Source organism: Elephas maximus, chromosome 8, assembly GCF_024166365.1.
Source record: "Elephas maximus indicus isolate mEleMax1 chromosome 8, mEleMax1 primary haplotype, whole genome shotgun sequence".
In the NCBI taxonomy this organism is placed as follows: domain Eukaryota; kingdom Metazoa; phylum Chordata; class Mammalia; order Proboscidea; family Elephantidae; genus Elephas; species Elephas maximus.
The window spans coordinates 70,201,837-70,228,440 of NC_064826.1; the positions used below are offsets into that span (position 1 = coordinate 70,201,837).

Consider the following 26,604-nt stretch of genomic DNA (forward strand, 5'->3'; position numbering starts at 1 on the left):
GTCGCTGAAAAGACAGGAAAGAAAGAAAAGACCAAGATGGATGTCAGAGGAGACTCTGAAACTTGTTCACGAACGTTGAGCAGCTAAAGCAAAAGGAAGAAATGATGAAGTAAAAGAACTGAACAGAAAATTTCAAAGGGCAGCTTAAGAAGACAAATTAAAGCATTATAATGACATATGCAAAGAGCTGGAGATAGAAAACCAAAAGGGAAGAACATGCTTGGCATTTCTCAAGCTGAGAGAACTGAGGGAAAAATTCAAGCCTCGAGTTGTAATAGTGAAGGATTCTATGGGGTAAATTATTAAATGACTCAGGAAGCATCCAAAGAAGATGGAAAGAATGCACAGAGTCATTATACCAAAAAGAATTTGTCGATGTTCAGCCATTTCAAGAGGTAGCATATGATCAGGAACCCATGGTACTAAAGGAAGAAGTCCAAGCTGCTCTGAAGGCATTGGCAAAAAAGAAGGCTCCAGGAATTGACAGAATATCAACTGAGATGTTTCAACAAAGAGATGCATCTTTTATCCCTTCTGTAAGGTAATAGGTAATCTATTATACTGTTGACATTAACTTTTATCCAGACATTTTAGAGAATAGGCCCAGGTAAAGTATGCAGTACAATTATGTTTTGTAATCCCTGTGAACTTCTGCTCTATTAACTAGAAAGACGCCTTCACTCGTCTTGATAAACCTCACACACTCATCTTTTCTGGGCCCATTGAACATTTTACATTGATAGACAAGGTGTAATGAGTTTCTGGTTCACAGATGCAGTCTTTGTGTCTTTCAGCACATTTTCTGAAAGGATCACCAGACATTAATCAGGTAATGATGCAATAATCCATTACTCTGATGATTTCCCCTTTGAAACTTAGAAACTATACCTGTCTCTCTAAAGATTGAAAATTTCCAAGTAAATACCTTATAACTTGGAACATTTACTAATAAAATATATCGTTAAGATAGAGTTGCATTCCCATGAAATATATGAGGGGCTGAAAATGAAAAGCCCAGTTTTGCTTGGTCACATTGTAAAACCTCATTAGTGTAGAAATTACTTAGGTCTATTTTGTGAGTTACTTCACCTGATCCCAAGTCCTACCTCCTGTAGTAATGGGTCTCCATGAACACAATAATGATGCACAGGCTGTTTAGAAAATAATATATTTTAAAATATGAGATTTGAGGAGAATATTTTAAATGTAAGAGAAGTCCTGGAGTATACCAATTTTGATACTTCACGAGGTGAACTACCTTAGATTTGGCTGGGGATAATATGGGGCTTATGTTTATATTTTGTCTACCTTTTCCCAAATGTGTGTTTTTTAGAATGATAATGTTTAATTCCAATATTTTCTATAAATGGAAATGCCTTTAAATTTTAAGTTATCACCGTTGTCCAGTATGTTCACTGCCAAACAGGCACATTTGTAGTTCAGGAAGCAAGAGGGGTTAATAAAGTTTTCAAAACAAGCATACTACAACTAACGGTATTTATTGGGTAAACCAAAACAACAAAACCCGTTGCCATCGAGCCAATTCCAACTCATATTGGGTAAGGACAAAACTGTTTAAATGTTTTATCATGATTTGAAAAAAAAGTAGAAGATGGGTCAAAAGCAAAATGTATACAAAATAGATATGAAATCAGAGCGTAAGCAAGCCCTAGTCAATAAAATCCGTGAGGACTTTTGCTGTGTGTCCTGAGTGAATGTGCCTTAGCATTAAAAACCAAGCCCCTAGAAAATAAAACAGAAGCAAAAAAAAAAAAAAAACTTTTATTTTTGGTTTTGCTTCTCATTTTTATTTTAAAAAGACTCTGAAAAAGACAAATTGTATCTTCTTTATATCTCTTTATACAATATTCTCACTTTACCCTGTAAATTGAACTATAAATGTATTAAAGATATTCACTAAAGGAGACATCATAAATATAATAAAGCATATAATCTTTTCTGAACATTTGCACCTTACATCTCAAAGATATAAGATTTGAATCTTTCTCAAAGCAGGACACGTCTGTATTTCTATTCATCTTTCATTAAGTGTAAAATAATGCCCATGCTGGAGAAAACAGGAATACCTAGGGGGTAATTGTTTGAAGATTTAGGCTTTGCTGAATTCACTTCTGTGACCCCATATCCTGGGCCGTAAATATTTACTGTATGTTCTACGTGATTGTACTGCTCCCAATATATATCCCTCACATCGGCTTTCCTAGGAAGAGACTGTATTATGAATAGATGTGTTGTAACGATTATCAGTTCTGGAAGTTGGTGAGTTCGTCTCTTGAAATTTAATTACCATACTTATCTTTGGTAGGAAAATATTCAGTTATTACTGATATATATATTTCAGACTTGTGTTACTTTTTCAAAAGTTGTGTTTGTGCAAAGGAGGAGACTTTAAAGGTACAAGCAGTTTCAAATTTGAAGAACTTCTTTCCTATACTAAGAAATCTGCACTTTTTTTTTAATAATTGAATGTTTTTAAAGACTGAGACAAGAACTTTTGTTAGCTGTAGAAACTTACTTTGAAAAAGATCACCCTGATAAAAATATGGTCCAAGACCTTTTATTAGCCATATGACTTAACACATATATACAGCACTTATAAAATGCTATTTGTGCTTATGAGTTATTTACGTATATTAATCCTGACAACAAACCTACGAGTTTGGTACTGTTCTTAGTCCCATCTTACTGATGTGGAAACAGAGGCACAGTTATTACAGCTAGCTAGAGCCAGAAATGGATTTGAACCCAGGCAGTCTGGCTCCAGAGTCCATAGTCTTTTTCATCATGGTATACTACTGAATGTTTTAAATACACAAAGAATTTTCAATAAACTTGTCACAGAAAATAAGACATTATATTAGTTGAATCTTATTTTATGGACTTGTGTGAATAGTTGCTGACTTCCAAATGACTAAAAAATAACACCAATTTCCTTTTGCTTAGGCTACCAGGCTCCAAATCCTGCTTCATCTCTCAGCCACTCCAGCTTCATCTCTCAACTTGCTTCTGTTTGCATCTCTGCTCCAGTCTGCTATCCTTATCCTTATCCTCACTGCAGCCTGCCTGGAAAAAAAGAAAAAAAAGAATTTGTAAGATTTAATCAAAGACACATGTATAAACCACTTACTGACCTTTAAGATTGTGTTGATGTCTTTCTCTTTTGTGCTTCAAAAATCATGTAAAGGGTATTATCATAGCACCTATTACATTTTATTGCACTCATCTTTTTTCACGCATCTGTCTCGATCAATTATACTATGAATAAATGAGAGCTGGAACTCTGTCTTAATACATTTTGCATTCCTAGCACAGTCTTAATACATATTGGTGAACAAAATGAATGAACAAATGAATCAATGTATATGTGATGTATTTGTCTGGGCCATTATCATTGGTGCATAGTAGAATGCCTGAAGTATACTGATGTGCAAAACAAAACATAGATTATTGCTGGTTCCTGTACTGGCTTGGCTGAAAAAGACTGACCCCAGCAGTATTACTCCAGCAGGGCTCAAGCAGTTCTACAGTTTCTTTTTCATTGGAAAAAAAAAAAAAAATTCAATAAGAGAGAATAACTAATAAGATATTTATTACCTGCTTGTGCCATTGTGGGTTCAGTCCATGGGCAGTCATCTCTAACACAGCTTCAGTAATCTCCCTTCCTTCCTACTGGAAATTGATCTGCTAGGAGAAGGGCAGAAGCTGGTCTTTCACTTCATGTTTAAACATTCCCAGTTCTCGTTCTTCTACAATCCTAGGCAAGGGCACAATAGTAAAGGAAATTCCTTAGAGTTAAGAATCTGACTCAGATCTGCCAAAAGAGTACATTAGTCTTGCTCCAGCTAAATCCAATTAGAACCCCTGTGTGAAGCTCTAACTGTTATAGAATTTTCTACCTACCAAATTAACTTCTGTTAGATTGTTTCTTCTAACAAGGTGAAAATAAGTACATTGTAGCTTACTCTGAAAACTCAGGCATTGTTTTCTTAAAAGTGATAGGTCTTCAATAAATTCCAGTAGAAAATTTCTAAATAGGAAATTTCTTTTTTGATTTTTTTCCTTTTTAAAAATTGTACTTTAGATGAAAATTTGCAGAGCAAACTAGTTTCTCATCGAACAATTAATACTCATATTGTTTTGTGACATTGGTAGCCAATGAATGCCACAACATGTCAAAGCTCAAAAATATGGAACGCTTCATGAGTTTGCGTGTCATCCTTGCGCAGGGGGCATGCTAATCTTCTCTGTCTCATTCCAATTTTAGTACATGTGCTGCCAAACGGAGCACTTATTTGAAATTTTTTAATGGAATTTTAAACTAATGAGTACACTGTAAAATTTAGGGTCTTCATATTTCTTTTTCACAAAAAAAAACATGAAATTGAAGAACTAGTCTTGATAGTAATTTAACAATTCTAAAGCTGTTTTCATACAAAAGAAAGTAAGTAAAGTATATTGGAAAAATTCCAACTTAGTTAATTACTTTCTGCCTTCCTAAATTCTGATGATTGGTATAAAAGTGAAGTATCTTACAAAAACATGTTTTTATGAAATAGTGACTCATGAGACTTTTAACTGTAATAATAATTTGTAAATGCTACAATTTCCATATCCATATCAAAATAATTAGCTATTATTTTTCTTTTAGATTAGTTTTATATCTGTTGCTTTCTGTATGAAAATTTAGGGGATATATTTCCATTTTAATTTAACAAAAATTTGAGCTTACAACAGAGAACCCCTGAGGGAGCAGAAGATCAGTGGGATGCAGACCCCAAATTCTCATAAAAAGACCAGAATTAATGGTCTGACTGAGACTAGAGGAATCCCGGCAGTCATGGTCCCAAACCTTCTGTTGGCACAGAACAGGAATCATTACCGAAGACAACTCATCAGACATGGAAGGGACTGGACAATGGGTTGGAGAGAGATGCTGATGAAGAGTGAGCTACTTGTATCTGGTGGACACTTGAGACTGTGTTGGCATCTCCTATCGGGGAGAGGGGGGGAGATAGGAGGGTAGAGAGGGTTAGAAACTGGCAAAATTGTCACGGAAGGAGAGACTGGAAGGAGGGAGCGGGCTGCCTCATTAGGGGGAGAGTAAGTGGGAGTATGGAGTAAGGTGTATATAAGCTTATATGTGACAGACTGACTTGATTTGTAAACTTTCACTTAAAGCACAATAAAAATTATTTAAAAAAAAATTGAGCTTAATTTTTTAAATAGAGTTAACAAAAACTTTCTTTGCCTCACCTTCAACCATTGTCTCTCCTATTTATCATCAAACCTTTAAAAAGAACAATTTATATTTGCTCTTTCATCTTCTTTTGTTCCACAGCCAACACCTATCTGGTTTTTCCTTCTGATCCCACCCATTGCCGAGTCGACTCCAACTCCTAGCAACCCCCTAGGACGGAGTAGAACTGACCCGTAGGGTTTCCAGCAGGGACGGGTGGATTTGACCTGCCACCCTTTCGGTAGGACCTGCAAAGATACTTGTGTTCCCCTCAGGACAATAAAAAAGGTTGAAAAATATCTCCAAAACAGAAGCGCAAAAAATGACTAAAGCAGAAGTAATCATAATATTTAACAATTGCCAATTTACAGTCTGAAAGGGAAAACAGCAACATTTATAGAGCTGATTTATTAATTATATTTTATAATTATATTATTATTTTATAATTATATAAGATATGTTTAACATTTATAATGGGTATTCTATATAATAATATATATTTATATCTTATGTATAAATATGTATAATAGCTAATTACTGTATTTTGATAATATATTTCAATACAATTCAAAGAGCTATGCTAAAAATCAGCTAAAGGATAAAATGTTGCAGATTCATTCCTGTCATAAGATGTTTTTCATAAATATGTGCTGTTTTCTGACAGCTCAGCCCACCCTAAGCCAAAGACTCTCCAGATGGGACTGGGGAGTGTTTCGTTTTTGTTTTTATCGCGCTGAATGTTTGTGTAACAAAACATTTGTCATTTCAGCATTCTTCAAATATCCAGTTCAGGCACGTTGTGTTCATCATGCTGTGCAGCCGTCACCATGTCACCATTATTTTATGTGTTGGTTTTGCTTTGTTTTGGTTTGCTTTTTAAAACAGCTTAATTCAGGTATAATTAGCACACAATCATCTTCACTTATTTGAAATATAAAATTTGATACGTCTTGACATTTGTATACACTAGTGAAACTATCATCACAGTGAACATACACGTCCTTCGAAGTTTCCTTGTGTTCTTTGTAGTCCCTCAGTCCCACCAAGGTCTGTATCCCTCTTCACCCCACAACAATCACTAATTTACTTCCTGTTCCTAGAGATTTGTTTGAATGTTTGAAAAAAAATTATTAATGAAATTTAAAAAGAATATACTCTTTTTGGGGGGGTCTGGTTTCTTTCGCTCAGTATAATTCTGAGATTCATACATGCTTTTGCAAGTATCAATGTATTATTTCTTTGCTGACTAGTCTATTGTAAGGATATACGGTTACGCGCTGCATAATGACAGTCTGGGCAATCTTCCCCCCACAGAGGTCTGTGGGGCAGGGAGGAGGGCCTTGCTGGAAGGCCTGTGCTGAGTATGAGGCGTCAGGCAGCCACAGCTGGGCTCCAGCGGCTGCCAGCGATGCAGCTTGCAGCTTCTGAGCAGTGGCGACAGGAAGCCGCGGCTGTTGCAACTCCGGTGACTGTCGCTGGCGCATGCCCTGCCCGGCCGCCCTGCGGGTTGGTGCCTGTGGGGAGACGCTGGGCTGCGGCTGGTCCACTCAGTCCCTCCAGGCTTCTGATTCCTACCAGGCTCCCCGAAGCTGCTAAGAGAGCGCCGAGAGCCCAGAGGCAGCCAATTGCAGGTGCAAGACTGCAAACCCTGTGGCTCAGGGCACTAAAAATAAGAGCCAGAGAAGCTTGGAAGGGATCCCACTGAAATACGTGTGTTGAATATATACAAACATACGCTCCTTGGAAACTCTATCCGGCAGTTCTAGCTCTGTTCTATAGGGTCACTATGAGTCGGAATCGACTTGACGGCAGTGGGTTTGGTTTGGTTTGGTATGTATTACTAGAAAAAAAAAAAAAAATAGGTAATAGGGTGATAGGGTGTTCCGCGTGACTGCCAAATCATATGACGTCTGATTTCACAGAACTGTTGTTCATATAGTGGACGTTAGGCATATCTATATTAGGATTGGTTATACATTCATCTGTTAGTGGACATTAAGGTTATTTCCAGGTTTTGACTATTATAAATAACGTTATTATGAACATTTGTGTGTAAACCTTTCTATGGACATATGCTTCCATTCAGAATAAAATAGCTGGATCATTTGGTATGTGCATGTTTAACTTTTAAGGAAACCGTCAAACTGCGTTGTAAAGTTGTTGCTCTGTTTTGCCCTCCCTTCTGCATTGTATGCCAACTTTCGGTTTTGCCACATCCTTGCCAATGCTTGGTATGGTCAGTCTTTTTAATTTTACACATTCTAATAGGCTTATTTTTTTTTTTCAATAGGCTTATAGTGTTGTGTCATTTTGGTTTTAATTTGCATTTCTCTAACAAAAATTTTGAACATCTTTTCATGTGCTTGTTTGCCATCCATCTTCTTAACTGAAGTATTTCTTCAACTTTTTGTCTATTTTATTATTAGATTGTTTTGTTATTATTGAGTTTTGAGAGTTCTTCATATATTATGGATACAAGTCCTTTATAAGATGTATGCTTTCCAAATATTTTTCCAGAATTTCTTTTGTCTTTTCATTTTCTTAATAGTTTCTTTAGGAGAGCAGATTTTTAAAATTTGAAGCTTAATTATTTTTTTATGAATCATGCTTTTGGTGTTATCTCCAAGAAATTTTCATCTCACATAGTACCAGAAATGTTAAAATTAGAAATTTTATAGTTTCAGAGTTCACATTTATGTCTATGATCCATTTAAGGTAAATTCTGTATGTGGCTCAAGAAATGGATAAAAGTTCATTGTTTGCTTCTTTGCTTATGAAAGTTGTATTGTTCTAGTACAAATTATAAGGATGCCATGTTTTCTCCAGCGAATCCTTTGGACCTTTGTTGAAAACCATTTGTCCACATATGTGCGGGTCTCTTACTGCACTTGCCTTACTGTCTATTGATCTATTTGTCTATCTTGACACCAATGCCACATGCACTGAAAACTGTAGCGTTGAAATAAGTGTTGAAATTAAGTTGTATTATCCCTCCAATTTTGTTCCTTGTCAAAACTGTTTTGGTTTTTCTAGAACCTTCGTATTTCCATACGAATTTTAGAATCAGCTTTACAATTTCAACTGAAGAGTATGCTGGCATTTTGACTTGTCCCGCAATGAATTTGCATATCAGTTTGGGGAGAATTGCCATCATAACAATGAACATTATCTCTCCAATTATACATTTTCTTTAATTGCTCCCAGCAATTTTTTAAAATAACTTTACTGGGAATAGGTCTTGAACATTTGTCAGATGTCTCCCTAAATATTTTAGTGTAAGAGACGATATTTATATTCCAAGGTCTGATTGTTTGTTGCTGTTGTATTGTTGTTGCTGTTTGTAGGTGCGATTAAGTCAGTTCCAACTCATAGTGACCCTACGTACAACAGAACTAAATGGTGCCCGTTCCTGCACCATCCTCACAATCATTTTATGCTTGAGCCCATTGTTGCAGCCACTATGTCAACCCACCCTGTTGAGGGTCCTCCTCTTTGTCGCTGACCCTCTAATTTACCAAGTGTATTGGTCCCTGCTGATAACATGTCCAAAGTATGTGAGGCAAAGTTTTCACCATCTTTGCTTCTTAGGAACAATCTCTCTTCTTCTGAGAGATATTTGTTTGTCCTTCTGGCAGTCTATGGTGCATTCAGTATTCATCACCAACACCGTAATTCAAAGATGTCAGTTTTTCTTCCGTCTTCCTTATTCATTGTCCAGATTTTGCATGCATGTGAGATGATTGAAAATATCATGCCTTGGGTCAGGTACATTTTAGTCCTCAAAGTGACATCTTTGCTTTTAAACACTTTAAAAAGATCTTTCTGTGGAATTTTTATTTAATTTCCAAATTTGGAGATTTTTCCAGAGAATATTTAGTTCTACATTTCTAGCTTAACCCTTTATGAGCAGAAAACATACCTTTCTGGATTTGAAGTCCTTTATATTGATTGAACATAATTTTATAGACCAAAATATCATTCTGGCAAATGTTCCATTGCAGTTGTAAAGAATGTGTAGTGTTCTGTTTTAAGGTGAAGTATTTTATATAAAAATCAATTAGGTCAGTTAGTGGATATTTTTATTGTAGTCCTGCTTACTTTATTTTTTCCAAATTGTTGTATCAATTATTGAAAGAGAGGGATTGTTTTGGGTTCATTTACTTTGAAGCTCTGTTATTAGATAGATTGAAATTAAGGATTATGTCATCTTGATGAATTGATTTTCTTAACATAGCTAAATAACTTTATTACTGGTAATTTTCTTTGTTTTGAAATTTACTTTGATATTAATATAGTCACGTTAGCTTTGTCTTCATTATTGTTTTTAGGTGCTGTTAAGTCTATTCCAGCTCATAGCAACCCCATTTAACCCCAGCCTTTCCTTTTTTTGTGAGAGTTCGGCTATGCTTCCTTTAATCCTTCGGCGCAGTTCTTTCCCCATCATCAGATAGTTTTCTCATATGTATGCACCGATCAGTATTCACTTAAATACTTGAGGGAGGTCTTTAGATCTCAGGTGTTCACCGTCTATGCATTTCTCTTCCTCCAGTACTCTGTTTAGTGAACTCTAGATGTTTTGGTCTCCATGGACTCTCAGTTTCATGTCTTCAACTCAAGGATTCCAGTAGGCTCTGTTTATGTTCTCCGTTCCTATAATTTGTCCCAGATACTTTCTATAGGCATCAAGCCAGGTCAGACATAGGGCTCACCTCATATGTTTTCTGTCTCTCAAGGATCACTATTTTGAATTGCCTCATACCCAGTGTTTTGAAACTTTTGGCTCACATATTTGATAAACTTGTTTTTATGCTTCTTCTTGCTTTAGGTGAGAATGTAAATCCAGCCTTTTTTACTCTATCATGGAGAGAAGAGGGAAAAATTATAAAATTTTAAGTTGCCTTTAGGTAGAAGTAATATTAAATATTATTTTGTGCACTTTCCAAACACCGTCCTAAACAGTAAAACACGCATATCCAACCTGTCACTGCTAATATCTAAATTTCAATGAAAAACCTGTGTCCTTCAAACCTATGTGATTTTACTCAAAAAAACTAGATTACCCTGACTAAAAATGTGGATTAAGGATATTCTACTCAGAAAAAGATTAATGTGTTATATTAATAAAACACAGAATTTTCCTAGTACTTCCTTAATGCTCAAGTGGAACATATTCATGAAATATAATGTGCCCCCCAAAGACTTTTTTAGAATTAAGTCACAGGTGTGTTCTCTATTCTGTCAATAATCATTGGTAAACATGATTAGATGACTGGGATCCTTTGTTGGAATTTTTCATCCTTATTTTGTATAGATTTGGTGGATTAAAAAAAAAAAGTCAGATGGTTTGCCCTTGCAACAACCAGAAAAAAAAAAAAAAAAGAGTTGGAAGAGTTGTTGGAAGTACAATCATTCTCCTACCACTGTTGACTCCCAACCAAGCAAAGTGACCTCCAAGTCATAAGAGTTCACAGCTCTCAAATCTGCTTGCTCGCTGATAAAGGGGAAAATCATATAACCAAATATTTAACAGGTACTTATCATGTCTTATTTCTGGAACTTGTGTACTTGTCCAGAATCGATATTTCTCTTTCTTTCTAATAATGGATAAAAAACCAAACCAAACCCGTTGCTACCCAGTAGATTCCACTCATAGTCACCCTATAGGACAGAGTAGAGTTGCCCCATAGGTTTCCATGGAGTGGCTGGTGGATTCAAACTGCCAATCTTTTGGTTAGCAGCCATAGCTCTTAACCACTGTGCCACCAGGGCTGCAATAATGGACAGTAGGGTATTGGTATCAAAACACTGGCCCATATAACAACAATCTTAAAATGATTGTGAAAGCTCTAAGAGGGAAATAATCAATTCTATTAAACAAACAAACAAACAAAAAAGCTGGAAGTCTTCTCTAACTTGAAAAAGGAAGAAATTTTAGTAAAATATTTTTTATCCTTGACTCAGTTCTCATATTTTTTCCTAGCATTTCTTCTTCTTGCCTTTTTTCTCTTGTATAAATCTTCCCTATAATTCAAATCTAGTCCATATCTCATCTCTCACAGCTTTTTTGACCTTTATTAACAATATACCCCCATAGCCGTCGAGTCAATTCTGACTGATAGCTACCTTACAGGACAGAGTGGAACTGCCTCATACAGTTTCTAAGGAACGCCTGGTGGATTCCAATTGCCGACCTGTTGGTTAGCAGCCATAGCTCTTAACCATTATGACACCAGGGCTTCTTTATAACAATATAGTGTCATGTATATTTTTTGGATACATTTCAACTCTACCATATCTGATTTTAAAACACTTGTATAAAGTACTGTTTTGGTAAAGCTGGGTCAGAAGTTTGATGTCTGAAGTTAAGATTGATCATATGATCATATCTCCTAGTTTTTCCAAGATAATCTTTGTTAATATCTGTTGTCCCAATGCAATTATTTATTGGACTACTTTTCACTCTCAAAAGTATTGTGATTAGTATGCTATATTATAATTCAACCTAGCTTCAGAAAATAGCAAATCAAAAGCAATGCAGAAACACTGAAGGCTGGAATAAAGCATAGAATTCAATGACCAGGAACTATTAAAATTTGAAGAGGACATAGAATAGCAAGAAGAATCTTGATTCGGGGACAAAATGAATTTTCTCTTCCAAAACCCAATTTCTTTTTCCTCATCCTCTTCCTCCTCCTCATCTTTGTCCTCCTCATCCTATTTATGTTCCATCCTCTTTCTGATCTTCCTTATAATTTTTTTTCAAAATTAATTTTGAAAGGACATAAATATGTCCTAGTTCTAAGAGGAAAACAAAGATTTTTCTTAAAACTTAACTTACTCTTTTTTTTTAAAATAAAAATTTATAACCTTACACAAATGATCTTTTAATTTTATTCTGATTCCCTCCTATGAATGGTTTTAACATTTAGTTCAAGTTAAACATTCATATGAAACTTTGAAAAACATTTTAGAAATGAAAAACAATAAAATCAGATGATTAGAATGTTGGTTTAACGGTAATGTAGGCTTTTTAAATTACCTTATTGAGCATATGTATTTCAAATGAAACCGAACAAAAAATCAGTTGTATAGACCTGGAAATTTTAAAACTCCTATTGGTGAGATTGCACATATTAAGTATATAATTATACAGATGGTATGAAATGATAATGCACATATCTGGCACTAGATGAATTGAGTACAAAGAAAGTTAAAATACAGTAAAAGATATAAAAGCAAATTTGTTTTCTGTTTACCTGGAGTTATGAGTTTCTAGGCTTAAATCATATGAGGCTGCAAATTGTTTACAGCAGTACCATTTTTGGGGGTTGAAATAAATAAATGATTTAAAAACAAAACCCTTATATTGTATACTGATTTGTACCTATTTAAAAGTGATATTCTGTCTAATGCTTTGGAAAAACAAGTTAGTCAGAAAGTAATTTAAATACATGAATACAAATGCAAGTATTTAATTTGAAAAAAAGAAATTGCAGCTTTTGATTTTTCTTTTCTCTTCTCTTTGTGCCTATACCTGCAAAGACCCCTGTGGTTTAAATAACCAGTGTGTGTACACTAATAAAAATCCCATTAAATTAAATGGCCAGTAGGCATGTGGAATGTCCTGTCGCAATTTCAGAAGACAGTTTGTTACCAAACACCCTGCTATGAACATTTTATTTTATCAGGGTTAAGAAAAACATCTATAAAATCTATTTATTTCTATTTTAAAAGTTTAGAGGGTCCTGGAAAAGGTGATTTGATAATTTTTTTTTTTAACTGTCATAGAATGAAATGGTTGGATGGACTCCGCATCAGGCACTAGGTAGAATGCCCTATAGTAAATGTATATAATCAACACAATCGGTCAGTAATTTTCATTCCCTCAACTATTATTTCTTTCTTCCATTTGTGAGCAATAAAAGTGGCAATTCAGTGCATAAATTGTATTGTAGGAAAGTGTTTTCAGCACACGCTGTACCTGTGTTCTGACAAAAATAATTTCAGAAATATATAACTTTTTTTTTTGCAAATGTTCTATGCCTCATTTTAACTCTCTATTTAAATATAAGCATGAGTTCACATTTTATGAAGGTGGAACTTCTTATAGCCATTTAAAGTAGCACTTCTGTTAACAATCTAAACACAGAGCAAAGTTCAGGGTCCTGAATAGGATAGGGGAAAATGAGACCAGTATGGAAGCCAAAAATTAATGAAAGAGAAAGAAAATCAAAGGGAAACTGGAATAAATCTCTGATGAGAAAAGAAAAATACACACACACACAGGAAGAGAAACAGAAAGACAATTATAAAAGCAAGGAATCAAATTCCCTTTTTGATTGACAAAAAAAAAAAAAATACTGAGAGTTTTGCATTATTCAGAACGGGCAAAAAGCAAATATGTTTTGACCTCTGTATTCTTAGGATACACAAAGCAAAGTACAATACAGATTAAGCAACCTAGAGAATGGCAACTAGATGGAAGAAATGGCAGTTCAGGTGCTTTGAACAGACAGCTTTCCTACTAATGCAAGGACTTCAGGCAGGTTATGTGACGGGGTGAGCACTGGGTGGGAAATAATCATTAGTATTCAGTCAAGGACAACTGATCTCAGGACAGACACTAGAGCTTCAGGATAACTGAAAGTTCTAGAGACTGGAGAAAGAAACAGTGGCTCTTCCAGGGTTCAAACACCAGCCTGGGAAATGGAAAATGTTTTATGCTTACAGGGGAGGTAATGGGTTTACAGACTGAGATAACCCAGGAGTTCTTAATATCCAGACTAAATCTTCACAGAATCATTGATTAAATACATGATATAATAGTTTTAAATCAAACTTCTTGAAGCAATTCTATGTGCAAAGGTAATTGATTGTATTTCTGGCGTTTTCATATACACTAGAAAAGAAAAAGGAGCACATTTCAACTCACCAGTAATCAGTGAAATATTATCTCAGAAAATTTAAGTAGAATCTACATAAATAAGGTGTTACATGTAAAAATAGAATAAATTTTTGTTGAATGAGTCATCTTGATCATGCACCTAGGTGTGTTGGTTAGAATACTGATCTAGTAAATTACGTTTAGAAAACCCCAAACTCTCCCAACTTGAGAATGTTCAGATGTATTCCAGTAACACAATCTGTGGATAATGAGACCTAAGTCAAATTGCTATACTACCACTAATTCACTCGATGGCCTTGGGCAAGAAATTTAGTGCCAATGTGCCTCTATTTCCTTATTTTTAAAATTAACTTCAAAATTCCTGAAAATAACTTTACAACCTGCTGGGAGAAAATTAAGCTCCATTGCTATGTGGCTGAATCCTGTGGGGGGTAAGCAAGTTAGGCATGAAGAAACTAACCTGCGAATTTTCATTAGGTTACAGGAGATGACACCCTCACATACAGATGGAAAGCCCTTTGCATTGGCAATCTACCTCTCTGATATTATCTAATGATGGTTGAAATGTGGTCCGTTATTCTTCCAAACATTAGCTTTACCTAGGAAGCCTCTCTCCCGCTTCTGCTTTACTCAGTCACAATTATGATTCCTTCATCTGCTTCAGCCCCAGAGAATACTTCTTTGTTTTTCTGATCCTGGACTGCTGCTCTCCAACTAACTCCTGATTAACTTTGTCATCGCGGCTCCGATGGCAGGATGGAGCCATTCCCCTGACACAGCACTTTATGTAGTTCTCAGCTGCTGTTGTTGTTAGGTGCTGTCTAGTCAGCTCCCACTCATAGCGACACTATGTACAACAGAATGAAACACTGCCCAGCCCTGTCCCATCTTTATGATCATTGTTATGCTTGAGTCTATTGTTGCAGCCACTGTGTCAGTCCTTATTGTTGACTGTCTTCCTCTTTTTCTCTGACACTCTACCAAACATGATGCCCTTCTCCAGGAACTGATCCCTGTCCAAAGTATGTGAGATGTAGTCTCGCCATCTTCGCTTCTAAGGAGAACTTTGATTGCACTTCTTCTGTGACACATTTGTTCATTCTTCAAGCAGTCCATGATATATTCAGTTTTCTTTGCCGACACCATAATTTAAAGGCATCAATTCTTCTTCTGTCCTGCTTATTCACTGTCCAGCTTTCACAAGCATATGAGGCGTGGGTCAGGTGACCCTTAGTCCTTAAAGTGACATCCCTGCTTTTTAATACTTTAAAGAGGTCTTTTGGAGCAGATTTACCCAGTGTAATATGACCTTTGATTTCTTGACTGTTGCTTCCATGAATGTTGATACTAGATCCAAGTAAAATGAAATACTTGACAACATTAATCTGTTCTCCGCTTATCATCATGTTGCTTTTTGGTCCAGTTGGGAGGATTTTTGTTTTCTTTATGTTGAAGTATAATGCATACTGAAGGCTGTAGTCTTTGATCTTCTTCAGTAAGTGCAAGTTCTCTTCACTTTCAGCAGGCAAAGCTATGTCATCTGCATATTTCAGTTTGTTAATGAGTCTTTCTCCAATCCTGATACCCTGTTCTTCTTCATATAGTCCAGCTTCTTGGATTGTTTGCCCAGCATATAGATTGAATAAGTATTGTGAAAGGATACAACTCTGAAGCACACCTTTCCTGACTTTAACCCTACAGTATCTCCTTGTTCTATTGGATGACTGCGTCTTGATCTATGTACAGGTTGCTTATGAACACAATTAGTGTTCTGGAATCCCCATTCTTCTCAGGTAGCCATTAGAAAAAAACTACTGAATTATTTACATCCCTTTATTATAACATGAATGTAAAGGAGAAACTGTACAGATGCACATGGCATTTGCAACCAGTGAAATACACTATTCCAAATATTATGAAAATACTTTTCCTTAGAAAAATAAGCCTATATTATATAAAAAGTCATTATTGTCATAATAGTATTACCAATTACTTATAATGTTTGCTAAGTTTTTCTTAAATTCATAAAGTTTACAAAGGGATTTTAAATACATACTTGTATGTGGGTAAGCACTTCCAATTAAATCTTCACAGAATCATTGATTAAATACGTGATATAATAGTTTTAAATCAGATTTCTTGAAGAAATTCTATGTGCAAAGATAATTGATTATATTTCTGGCATTTTCATGGATATATTACAGAGCATGTAGATGGTCAATTTCGTTAAGAGTGTAGCAAAAAAAAAAAAAAAAAAGGTGGGAAGGGTGGGTGTGGCTGTCATAGGACAGCGAGTCTAGAAATCTGGTATGTCATAATTAGCTAAACCATTAGCCAGCAGTGAGACCTTGGGTATTCCATTCTAATTCTCTGGGCTGGCATTCCTTCAGTAGAAACAATAATCTAACCATTACTGGGTTTAGAGTATAAGTAAACTCTCTATAGTTCTATAAGTTTCACCGTATTCAGGCTGTTGATGTAAATCTTCTCTTGGTTTAAAAGATTTTATCAGTGCCAGTTAGAGAGCTAGCAGGACAAATTTGAGTTTGTACTGTGATTCAAAGCATGTTTAGAACTGCCAAGGAAGCTAATTTGCTCTCTAGAGACCAATTAATAAATCAAATGGATGCTTCTCCCTGATGAGGCATATAAGTTAATTAAGGATGATTGACCCTGTTTTAGGTAGACAGGATATATGAACTGTTTTAAGCAGACTCATGCCAGAAGATTTAGAGCCAGTTTTACTCTTTAACAATGAAAAAAAAAATCCCTTTACAAATCTAATTTTTAAAAAAAATAAGCTAATAACAAATGCTTATCTAGAAAAAGGCTGATCAATAAAGATATCTTCTTTTGGTTCTTTTAATTATAGATATTGATATAATTTTTGAAATGTATTTTGTGAAGAACTGACTTTGCAACTCCCTATTTTTAAATTAAGATTGCAATTTTTGTTTATTAAAAAAAGCTCATAAAATGCACTTTAGCTTGCTAATGTTTCTTTGGTAGACATGGGTTAATTGAGAATTGTTTGTCTCTGCTCTGGAACTGAATGCAGAATTACTGTCTGGTGGGTGCAGTCCAAATCATAGGTGTAAGTAAGAACTCTAGAGGAACAAAACCAAAGACTTTTGGACTTTTTTCAACTTCCACATACATTAAGACCAAAGGAATATAAATACAAAACACAATTTACAGTGTGGGAAATCATCCCAAAGTATCTCATCTCAATTGTTAGAACTCTTATCCTAAAAATAATATTAATATTATAAACTTTTGCCACTCACAGGGTCGTCTGTGGATCTGCAGCATCAGCGTCATCGGGAGCTTGTTTGAAATACAAGTATCAGGTATTGAGTCAGGTTCTGTATTTTAATATGATCTCCCAATGATTTTAATAAGATCTCCAGGTAACTTGTACGCACATCAAAATTGAAAAGTACTCAGAAACACCATAATTATGTTTGCTTTTACAATAAATGTAATGCTCTAAATTACTAAATTTACAATGAAAGAACGCACTAAGAAGATGCACCATCTTTAATTTGTGCTGTTTTGCATCTTTACTCCACCAAACCTCCACCCGCTACCATGCATACAGGCGTTCAGTTGGCAAATCATAGCTAAAAAACGTAGCAGTAGAACCTTAGCAAGTAATTTAAATTCTCTAATCTTGACTTCTAAAAAAAAAAATTTTTTTTTTTTTAATCTTGACTTCTCTAATTTTATCTCCTTCCATCTCCCCATCCCCTTTGCTCACTTTGTTCCATACCCACCAAACTTCTTGCTAATCTTTTAACATAACAAGTGCCTTCATTTGGGCCTGTGCATCTGCTGTTCCCTCTGCTTGAAATATTCTTACTTCCAGATGTGCACATGGATAATCCCTCCTCACAATCATCAGTTTACCCATGATATATTAACAATAGAGCTTAGCTACATTCTATATCCAACCACCCTTCCCCTCACTCAGTATTCATATACCCTTACTCTGCATAATGCTTCCTTGTGACATGTATTTTTCCCTGATATTTTATAACTTTTTCTGTTGAATTACTCATTATTTTTCTAACACCAGTAAAATGTAAACTCTTTGAAATCAGCTATATTGGCCGTATTCCCAGTACTAACATTAAGACCAAAACCACCGTTTGCCATCAATCGATTCCAACTCATACTGACCATATAGGACAGAGTACAACTGCTCCACAAGGTTTCCAAGGAGTGCTGGTGGATTTGAACTACTGATGTTTTGGCTGTATTGTTTGTATTCCCAGTACTAACAAGAAGAACCAAAAACCAAACCAGGTGTCATGGAATTGATTCTGACTCATGGTGAGCCCAGGTGTTTCAGAGAACTGTGTTCCATAGGATTTTCCATGGCCATAAGGTTTTGAAAGTAGATCATTAGACCTTTCTTCCCAGATGCCTTTGGGTAGATTCGAACTGCCATTTTTTCATTTAGCACAGTTTGTGCCACATCAATGAATGATACATATTCTTTCAACAAATGATGCCTTATGCCTTAGTTATCTAGTGCTGCTGTAACACAAATACCACAAGTGGATGGCTTTAACAAAGAGAAATTTATTTCTTCACAGTAAAATATGCTAAAAATCCAAATTCAGGGTATCAGCTCCAGGGCAAGTCTTTCTCTCTCTGTTGGCCTCATCAAACTTCCTCCAAACTAAGAGCTTCTCCACGTAGGGTCCGGGATCCAAAGGACACACTCTGCTCCTGGCACTGCTTTCTTGGTGGCATGAGGTCCCATCATCTCTCTATTTGCTTCTCTCTTTTATATCTCCAGAGATTGCCTCAAGGCACAGTCCAATCTTGTAGATTGAGTCCTGCCTTGCTAATACAACTGCAGCCCACCCTCCCTCATTAACATCATAAAGGCAGGATTTACAACAAACAGAAAAGTCACACAATACCAGGAATCATGGCTCAGCCAAACTGTTACACACACTTTTGGGGGAACATAAGCCATGACAAATGATGAAAGCATTTACCTGCTTCCTTCCTAAACCGAAGCAGAATTCAATCTCATAAAAAGGCCTTTTCTATCTTTTTTAAGAACTGTTTTTTGGATAACTCTGTCATTAGTGTAGAGTTTCTCTTTGAATCATCAGGTATTTTTTTTTTTTTTCCTCACCTCCAAATGTATTGCTGATAAAGACAAGAGAAGGGTGATATTATTTCAGGTGGCTATATTCAAAATCTGTTCTACTTGTGAATGTTCACACTTTTTTATATGAGTCCTACAAATACTTATTCTAGTTAGAACAATCCCGGAACAGCACTGTATTTATATTTTCATGATAGCATCACTCTTCCAAGAACAGAGTAGGGTTGTATTTCCTGGTCCTCTTTTGAGTGGATGGGGTCATGGGACTGCTTCTGGCTAATGAATTGGGAATGAAAGTGATGTGTGTTGGCTCTGGGCTCCACCACTTAATTTCTGGTTTGAGACCTGCCAGAATATTCTTTTCCACTTAACACGCTATCAGTGATGAGAAAGTCTGGATTCCTTAGTGACTACAATAACTCCTCAGAAGGGAGAAAAAAAAAAAAAAAGAAAAGAAAATTTGTTTAAACCTCTGATTTTGGATTTTCTTTTGTTTAAATAGCCCATGTTACTGATAACAGCCTATGAGGTAACATTGAAGGAACCTAGGGTGTACATCTAGAAAAGAGAATAATTGGGGAGTAGGATAGTTTTAAGGCAGCATAAAATCTAGCTTCAAACAAATACTTGAAGGATTATCTCTTTACAGAGTAGCAGTTCTCCACAGGAATGGAAAAGAAAGACACACTAGTAAAAAAAGGGACATATTTACAGATAATACTGGAGGTTCTGTAGTATTGATAATACTCTATTATTTATACTACAGCACTTAAAATATCTCCTTATGCCTATGGGAATATCTCAGATATGAATTTCGCCTGTCTTTTCCAGAATGCCTCAGCAAAAAACAATTAAAAGACCATTGGTCTAGAAGACAAATACTATTATTTATGGTAAGCAGTTTTAGAAAATAAGTATCAGTATATTTAAGTCATAAAAGGGTATTTTTTTAACAAAAAAGAAAAAATAACATAGCTTATCAATAATTGAATAAATTTCTTCAAAAAGAAGGAAACTAATTGTCTGCTTTCTTGGATGGCAACTGAACTACCATGGATAATTAGTTCAACTGTAGAAGGTTCTCTTTAACAAAAAGTATTATTCCATTGCCTTTCCCTAATTTCTTTCCAAGGCCTTAAAACTTGCTTAATAATTAAAATCCATCCTACTCTTCAGCCCTGTCCAGTCCTACAGGGATAAAGAACATGTCCTGAAGTACAATGCTGTCAGTGACAGGATAATATCCATATGCCTAGAAGGAAGACTGCTTAATACAACTCTTATTCAAATTTACTCACCAATCACTAATGCCAAAGATAAGGAAATTGAAGATTTTTACTAACTTCTACAGTCTAAAATTGCTCAAACATGTAATCAAGATTCATTGATAATTACTTGTGATTGGAATGTGACAGTTGGAAACAAAGAAGGATTTGTGGTTGGAAAATACGGCAGTGGTGTTAGAAATGACACAGGAGATCACATGATAGAATTTTGTAAGACCAAGTATTTTCCATTGCAAACACCTTTTTCAACAACTTAAATGAACACTATGCACATGGACCTCACCAGATGGAAAACACAGGACTCAAATTGATCACATCTGTGGAAAGAGATGATGGAAAGACTCAATGTTATCAGTCGGAACAAGGCCAGGGGCTAACTTCAGAACAGACCATCAATTGCTCATATGCAAGCTTAAGTTGAAACTGAAGAAAATGAAAACAGGTCCACAAGAACCAAAATACTACCTGGAGTATATCCCATGTGAATTTGGAGACCATTACAAGAATAGATTTCAAGCATTGAACACTAATGACAGAAGACCAGAAGAGTTGTGGGATGACATCAAGGACATCATACATGAATAAAGCAAAAGGTCATTAAAAAGACAGGAAAGAAAGAGAAGACCAAAATGGATGTGAGAAAAGACTCTGAAACTTGCTCTTGAACATAGAGTAGCTAAAGTGAATGGAAGAAATGAAGTAAAAGAGCCTAACAGAAAATTTCAAAGAGCAACTTGGCAAGACAAAGTAAAGTATTATAATGAAATGTGCAAAGGCCTGGAGTCAGAAAAACAAAAGGAAAGAGCACGCTTGGCATTTCTCCAGCTGAAAGAACTGAAGGGAAAATTTAAGCATTGAGTTGCAATATTGAAGGATTCTATGAACAAGATGGAAATCCTGGTGGCGTAGTGGTTAAGTGCTATGGCTACTAACCAAGAGGTCGGCAGTTCAAATCCACCAGGCACTCCTTGGAAACTCTATGGTGCAGTTCTACTCTGTCCTGCAGGGTCGCTACTAGTCGAAATTGACTCGACAGCAGTGGGTATGGACAAGATATTGAATGACACATGAAGCATCAAAAGCAGATGGAAGGAATACACAGAATCACCGTACCAAAAAGAATCGATTGACATTCAACCATTTCAGGAGGAAACATAGGATCAAAAGGCAATTGTATTGAAGGAAGAAGTCCAAGGTGCACTGAAGGCACTGGCAAAAACAAGGCTCCAGGAATTGACAAAATACCAACTGAGATGTTTCAACAAAAGAATGTAGCACTGGAAGTACTCATTCGTCAATGTCTATGCCAAGAAATTTGAAAGATAGCTACCTGGCCAACCAACTGGAAGAAATCCGTACTTGTGCCCATTCCAAAGAAAGGTGATCCAACAGAATGCAGAGATTATTGAACAATATCATCTTTATCGCACACAAGTAAAATTTTGCTGAAGATATTTCAAAAATGCTTGCAGCGAGAGGCGGGGCCAAGATGGCGGACTAGGTGGACGCTACCGCGGATCCCTCTTGCAACAAAGACTCGGAAAAACAAGTGAATTGATCACATACATAACAATCTACGAACTCTGAACAACAAACACAGACTTAGAGACGGAGAACGAACAAATACGGGCAGACAGCGATCGTTTTCAGAACTAGGAGCCAGCTTACCAGGCAGGTGACCTTCGGAGCCCGATCTGGGGCAGAGCCCAGGGGGGCAGATGGCACAGAAAAGGGGCCCAGCCCTACCCCCCGAACCCATCTCGGGAGGGAGTCTAGCTGGTTGGCGAGGGCGGCGTAGCGGCGCAGCAGGTGGGAGAAGCACCCGGGAGGCAGTGACTGATCTTGGAGCGGGGAGAGCAGCGTCCCAGCCGGGGAGCCGTCCCGCCGGGAGTTTGGGGGGAAGCGGGCGTGGCACGAGCATGGGGATCAGCTATATTTCCCTAAAGTGACCGGGGGGGCCCAGATGTTCGTGCGGGGGACACCCACCCAGTTCGCACGTGCGGTGCGGTGCACCGGAGGGAGAAGTCCCCGGGAGGAAGTGACTGGTCTTGGGGCGGGGAGAGCAGCGTCCCAGCTGGGGAGCAGTCCTGCTGGGATTTTGGCGAGAGCTGGCGGGGCATGAGCACGGGGTCCAGTTATATTCCCCTGAATAGACCCCGGGGGGGGGCCAGCCGTTCGTGCGGGAGACGCCCACCCAGTTCGTGCCAGCGGTGCGACGCACCGGAGGGAGAAGTCCCTGGGAGGAAGTGACAGGTCTCGGAGCGGGGAGAGCAGTGTCCTAGCCGGGGAGCCGTCCCGCTGGGATTCTGGTGGGAGCGGGTGGGGCGTGAGCGCGGGGACCAGTTATATTTCCCTGAATTGACCCCGGGGGCTGGCCCACTTGTTCGTGCGGGCACACCCACCCACTTCGGGTGAGCAGAGCGGCCCGCTGGAGGGAGAAGTCCCCGAGAGGAAGTGACAGATCTTGGAGCGGGGAGAGTAGCGTCCCAGCCGGAGAGCCGTCCCACCGCGTTTTTGGCAGACGCGGGCGGAGCGTGAACGCGGGGATCAGCTCTATATTCTGAGGTGCTACACTCCTAGCTCTCTGATCCCTCCCCCACCTTCCCCAGGTGGCTCCATTAACATCCGAATACCCTGAGCCAGAGGGAGAATTCAGATAGGGATCTGACTGCATTTTTTTTTAGCTGATTACCTGGAAAAACTAGTTTCCAGTGATGGCTCGGAGACAACAGTCCATATCAAACCAAATAAAGAAACAGACCATGACAGCTTCTCCAACCCCCCAAACAAAAGAATCAAAATCTTTCCCAAATGAAGATACAATCCTGGAATTATCAGACACAGAATATAAAAAACTAATTTACAGAATGCTTAAAGATATCACAAATGAAATTAGGATAACTGCAGAAAAAGCCAAGGAACACACTGATAAAACTGTTGAAGAACTCAAAAAGATTATTCAAGAACATAGTGGAAAAATTAATAAGTTGCAAGAATCCATAGAGAGACAGCATGTAGAAATCCAAAAGATTAACAATAAAATTACAGAATTAGACAACACAATAGGAAGTCAGAGGAGCAGACTCGAGCAATTAGAATGCAGACTGGGACATCTGGAGGACCAGGGAATTAACACCAACATAGCTGAAAAAAAATCGATAAAAGAATTTAAAAAAATGAAGAAACCAAAGAATCATGTGGGACTCTATCAAGAAGGATAACTTGTGAGTGATTGGAGTCCCAGAACAGGGAGGGGGGACAGAAAACACAGAGAAAATAGTGGAAGAACTCCTGACACAAAACTTCCCTGACATCATGAAAGACGAAACGATATCTATCCAAGATGCTTATCGAACCCCACTTAAGATTGATCTAAAAAGAAAAACACCAAGACATATTATCATCAAACTTGCCAAAACCAAAGACAAACAGAAAATTTTAAAAGCAGCCAGGGAGAAAAGAAAGGTTTCCTTCAAGGGAGAATCAATAAGAATAAGTTCAGACTACTCAGCAGAAACCATGCAGGCAAGAAGGGAATGGGACGACATATACAGAACACTGAAGGAGAAAAACTGCCAGCCAAGGATCATATATCCAGCAAAACTCTCTCTGAAATATGAAGGAGAAATTAAGATATTTACAGATAAACACAAGTTTAGAGAATTTGCAAAAACTAAACCAAGACTGCAAGAAATGCTAAAGGAGACTGTTTGGCCTGACGACCAATAAAATCAGGTTCCAGCACAATACAAGGTCACAAAACAGAATGTCCTGATATCAACGCAACTCAAATAGGGAAAGCACAAAAACAAACAAATTAAGATTAATTCTAAAAAATAAATAAATAAACAAAATAATACACATAACAGGGAATCATGGAAATCAATAGATAAACGATCACAATAATCAAAAAGAGGGACTAAATATAGGAGGCATTGAACTGCCAGATGGAGAGTGATACAAGGCGATATAGAATGATACAAGTTAGGTTTTTACTTAGAAAAATAGGGGTAAATAATAAGGTAAACACAAAAAGGAATATCAATTCCATAACTCAAGAAAAAAGCCAAGAAAAACATAACGACTCAACTAACATAAAGTTAAACATTATGAAAATGAGGATCTCACAATCTACTGAGAAAAACGTCTCAGCACAAAAAAGTATGTGGAAAAATGAAATTGCCAACAACACACATAAAAAGGCAGCAAAATGACAGCTCTAATAACTTATTTATCTATAATTACGCTGAATGTAAATGGACTAAATGCACCAATAAAGAGACAGAGAGTCACGGACTGGATAAAGAAACACGATCCATCTATATGCTGCCTACAAGAGACACACCTTAGACTTAGAGACACAAACAAACTAAAACTCAAAGGATGGAAAAAAATATATCAAGCAAATAATAAGCAAAAAAGAAGAGGAGTAGCAATATTAATTTCTGACAAAATAGACTTTAGACTTAAATCCACCAAAAAAGATAAAGAAGGACACTATATAATGATAAAAAGGACAATTGATCAGGAAGACATAACCATATTAAATATTTATGCACCCAATGACAGGGCTGCAAGATACATAAATCAAATTTTAACAGAATTGAAAAGTGAGAGAGACACCTCCACATTTATAGTAGGAGACTTCAACACACCACTTTCGGAGAAGGACAGGACATCCAGTAAGAAGCTCAATAGAGACACGGAAGACCTACTTACAACAATTAATCAACTTGACCTCATTGACTTATACAGCACTCTCCAGCCAACTGCTCCAAAATATACTTTTTTTTGTAGTGCACATGGAACGTTCTCTGGAATAGACCACATATTAGGTCATAAAACAAATCTTTGCAGAATCCAAAACATCGAAATATTACAAAGCATCTTCTCAGACCACAAGGCAATGAAGCTAGAAATCAATAACAGAAAAACTAGGGAAAAGAAATTAAATACTTGGAAGATGAACAATACCCTCCTGAAAAAAGACTGGGTTATAGAAGACATCAAGGAGGGAATAAGGAAATTCTTAGAAAGCAACGAGAATGAAAATACTTCCTATCAAAACCTCTGGGACACAGCAAAAGCAGTGCTCAGAGGCCAATTTATATCGATAAATGCACACATACGAAAAGAAGAAAGAGCCAAAATCAGAGAACTGTCCCGACAACTTGAACAAATAGAAAGTGAGCAACAAAAGAACCCATCAGGCACCAGAAGAAAACAAATAATAAAAATTAGAGCTGAACTAAATGAATTAGAGAACAGAAAAACAATTGAAAGAATTAACAAAGCCAAAAGCTGGTTCTCTGAAAAAATTAACAAAATTGATAAATCATTGGCTAGACGGACTAAAGAAAAACGAGAAAGGAAACATATAACCCGAATAAGAAACAAGAAGGACCACATCACAACAGAGCCAAATGAAATTAAAAGAATCATTTCAGATTACTACGTAAAATTGTACTCTAACAAATTTCAAAACCTAGAAGAAATGGATAAATTCTTGGAAAAATACTACCTACCTAAACTAACACATTCAGAAGTAGAACAACTAAATAGACCCATAACAAAAAAAGAGATTGAAACGGTAATCAAAAAACTTCCAACAAAAAAAAGTCCTGGCCCAGACGGCTTCACTGCAGAGTTCTACCAAACCTGCAGAGAAGACTTAACACCACTACTACTGAAGGTATTTCAAAGCATAGAAAAAGACGGAATACTACCCAACTCATTCTATGAAGCTACCATCTCCCTGATACCAAAACCAGGTAAAGACATTACAAAAAAAGAAAATTATAGACCTATATCCCTCATGAACATAGATGCAAAAATCCTCAACAAAATTCTAGCCAATAGAATCCAACAACACATCAAAAAAATAATTCACCCTGATCAAGTGGGATTTATACCAGGTATGCAAGGCTGGTTTAATATCAGAAAAACCATTAATGTAATCCATCACATAAATAAAACAAAAGACAAAAACCACATGATCTTATCAATTGATGCAGAAAAGGCATTTGAC

The 26,604-nt window shown here is 36.8% G+C and overlaps 1 non-coding gene across 1 annotated transcript; it reads right to left on the minus strand.

Moving 5' to 3' along the window:
- Positions 1-4,202: 4,202 nt before the first annotated feature.
- Positions 4,203-4,309, minus strand: LOC126082299 (U6 spliceosomal RNA). The gene has a single exon (XR_007518536.1). It is a non-coding gene; the product is annotated as a U6 spliceosomal RNA (small nuclear RNA).
- Positions 4,310-26,604: the final 22,295 nt, after the last annotated feature.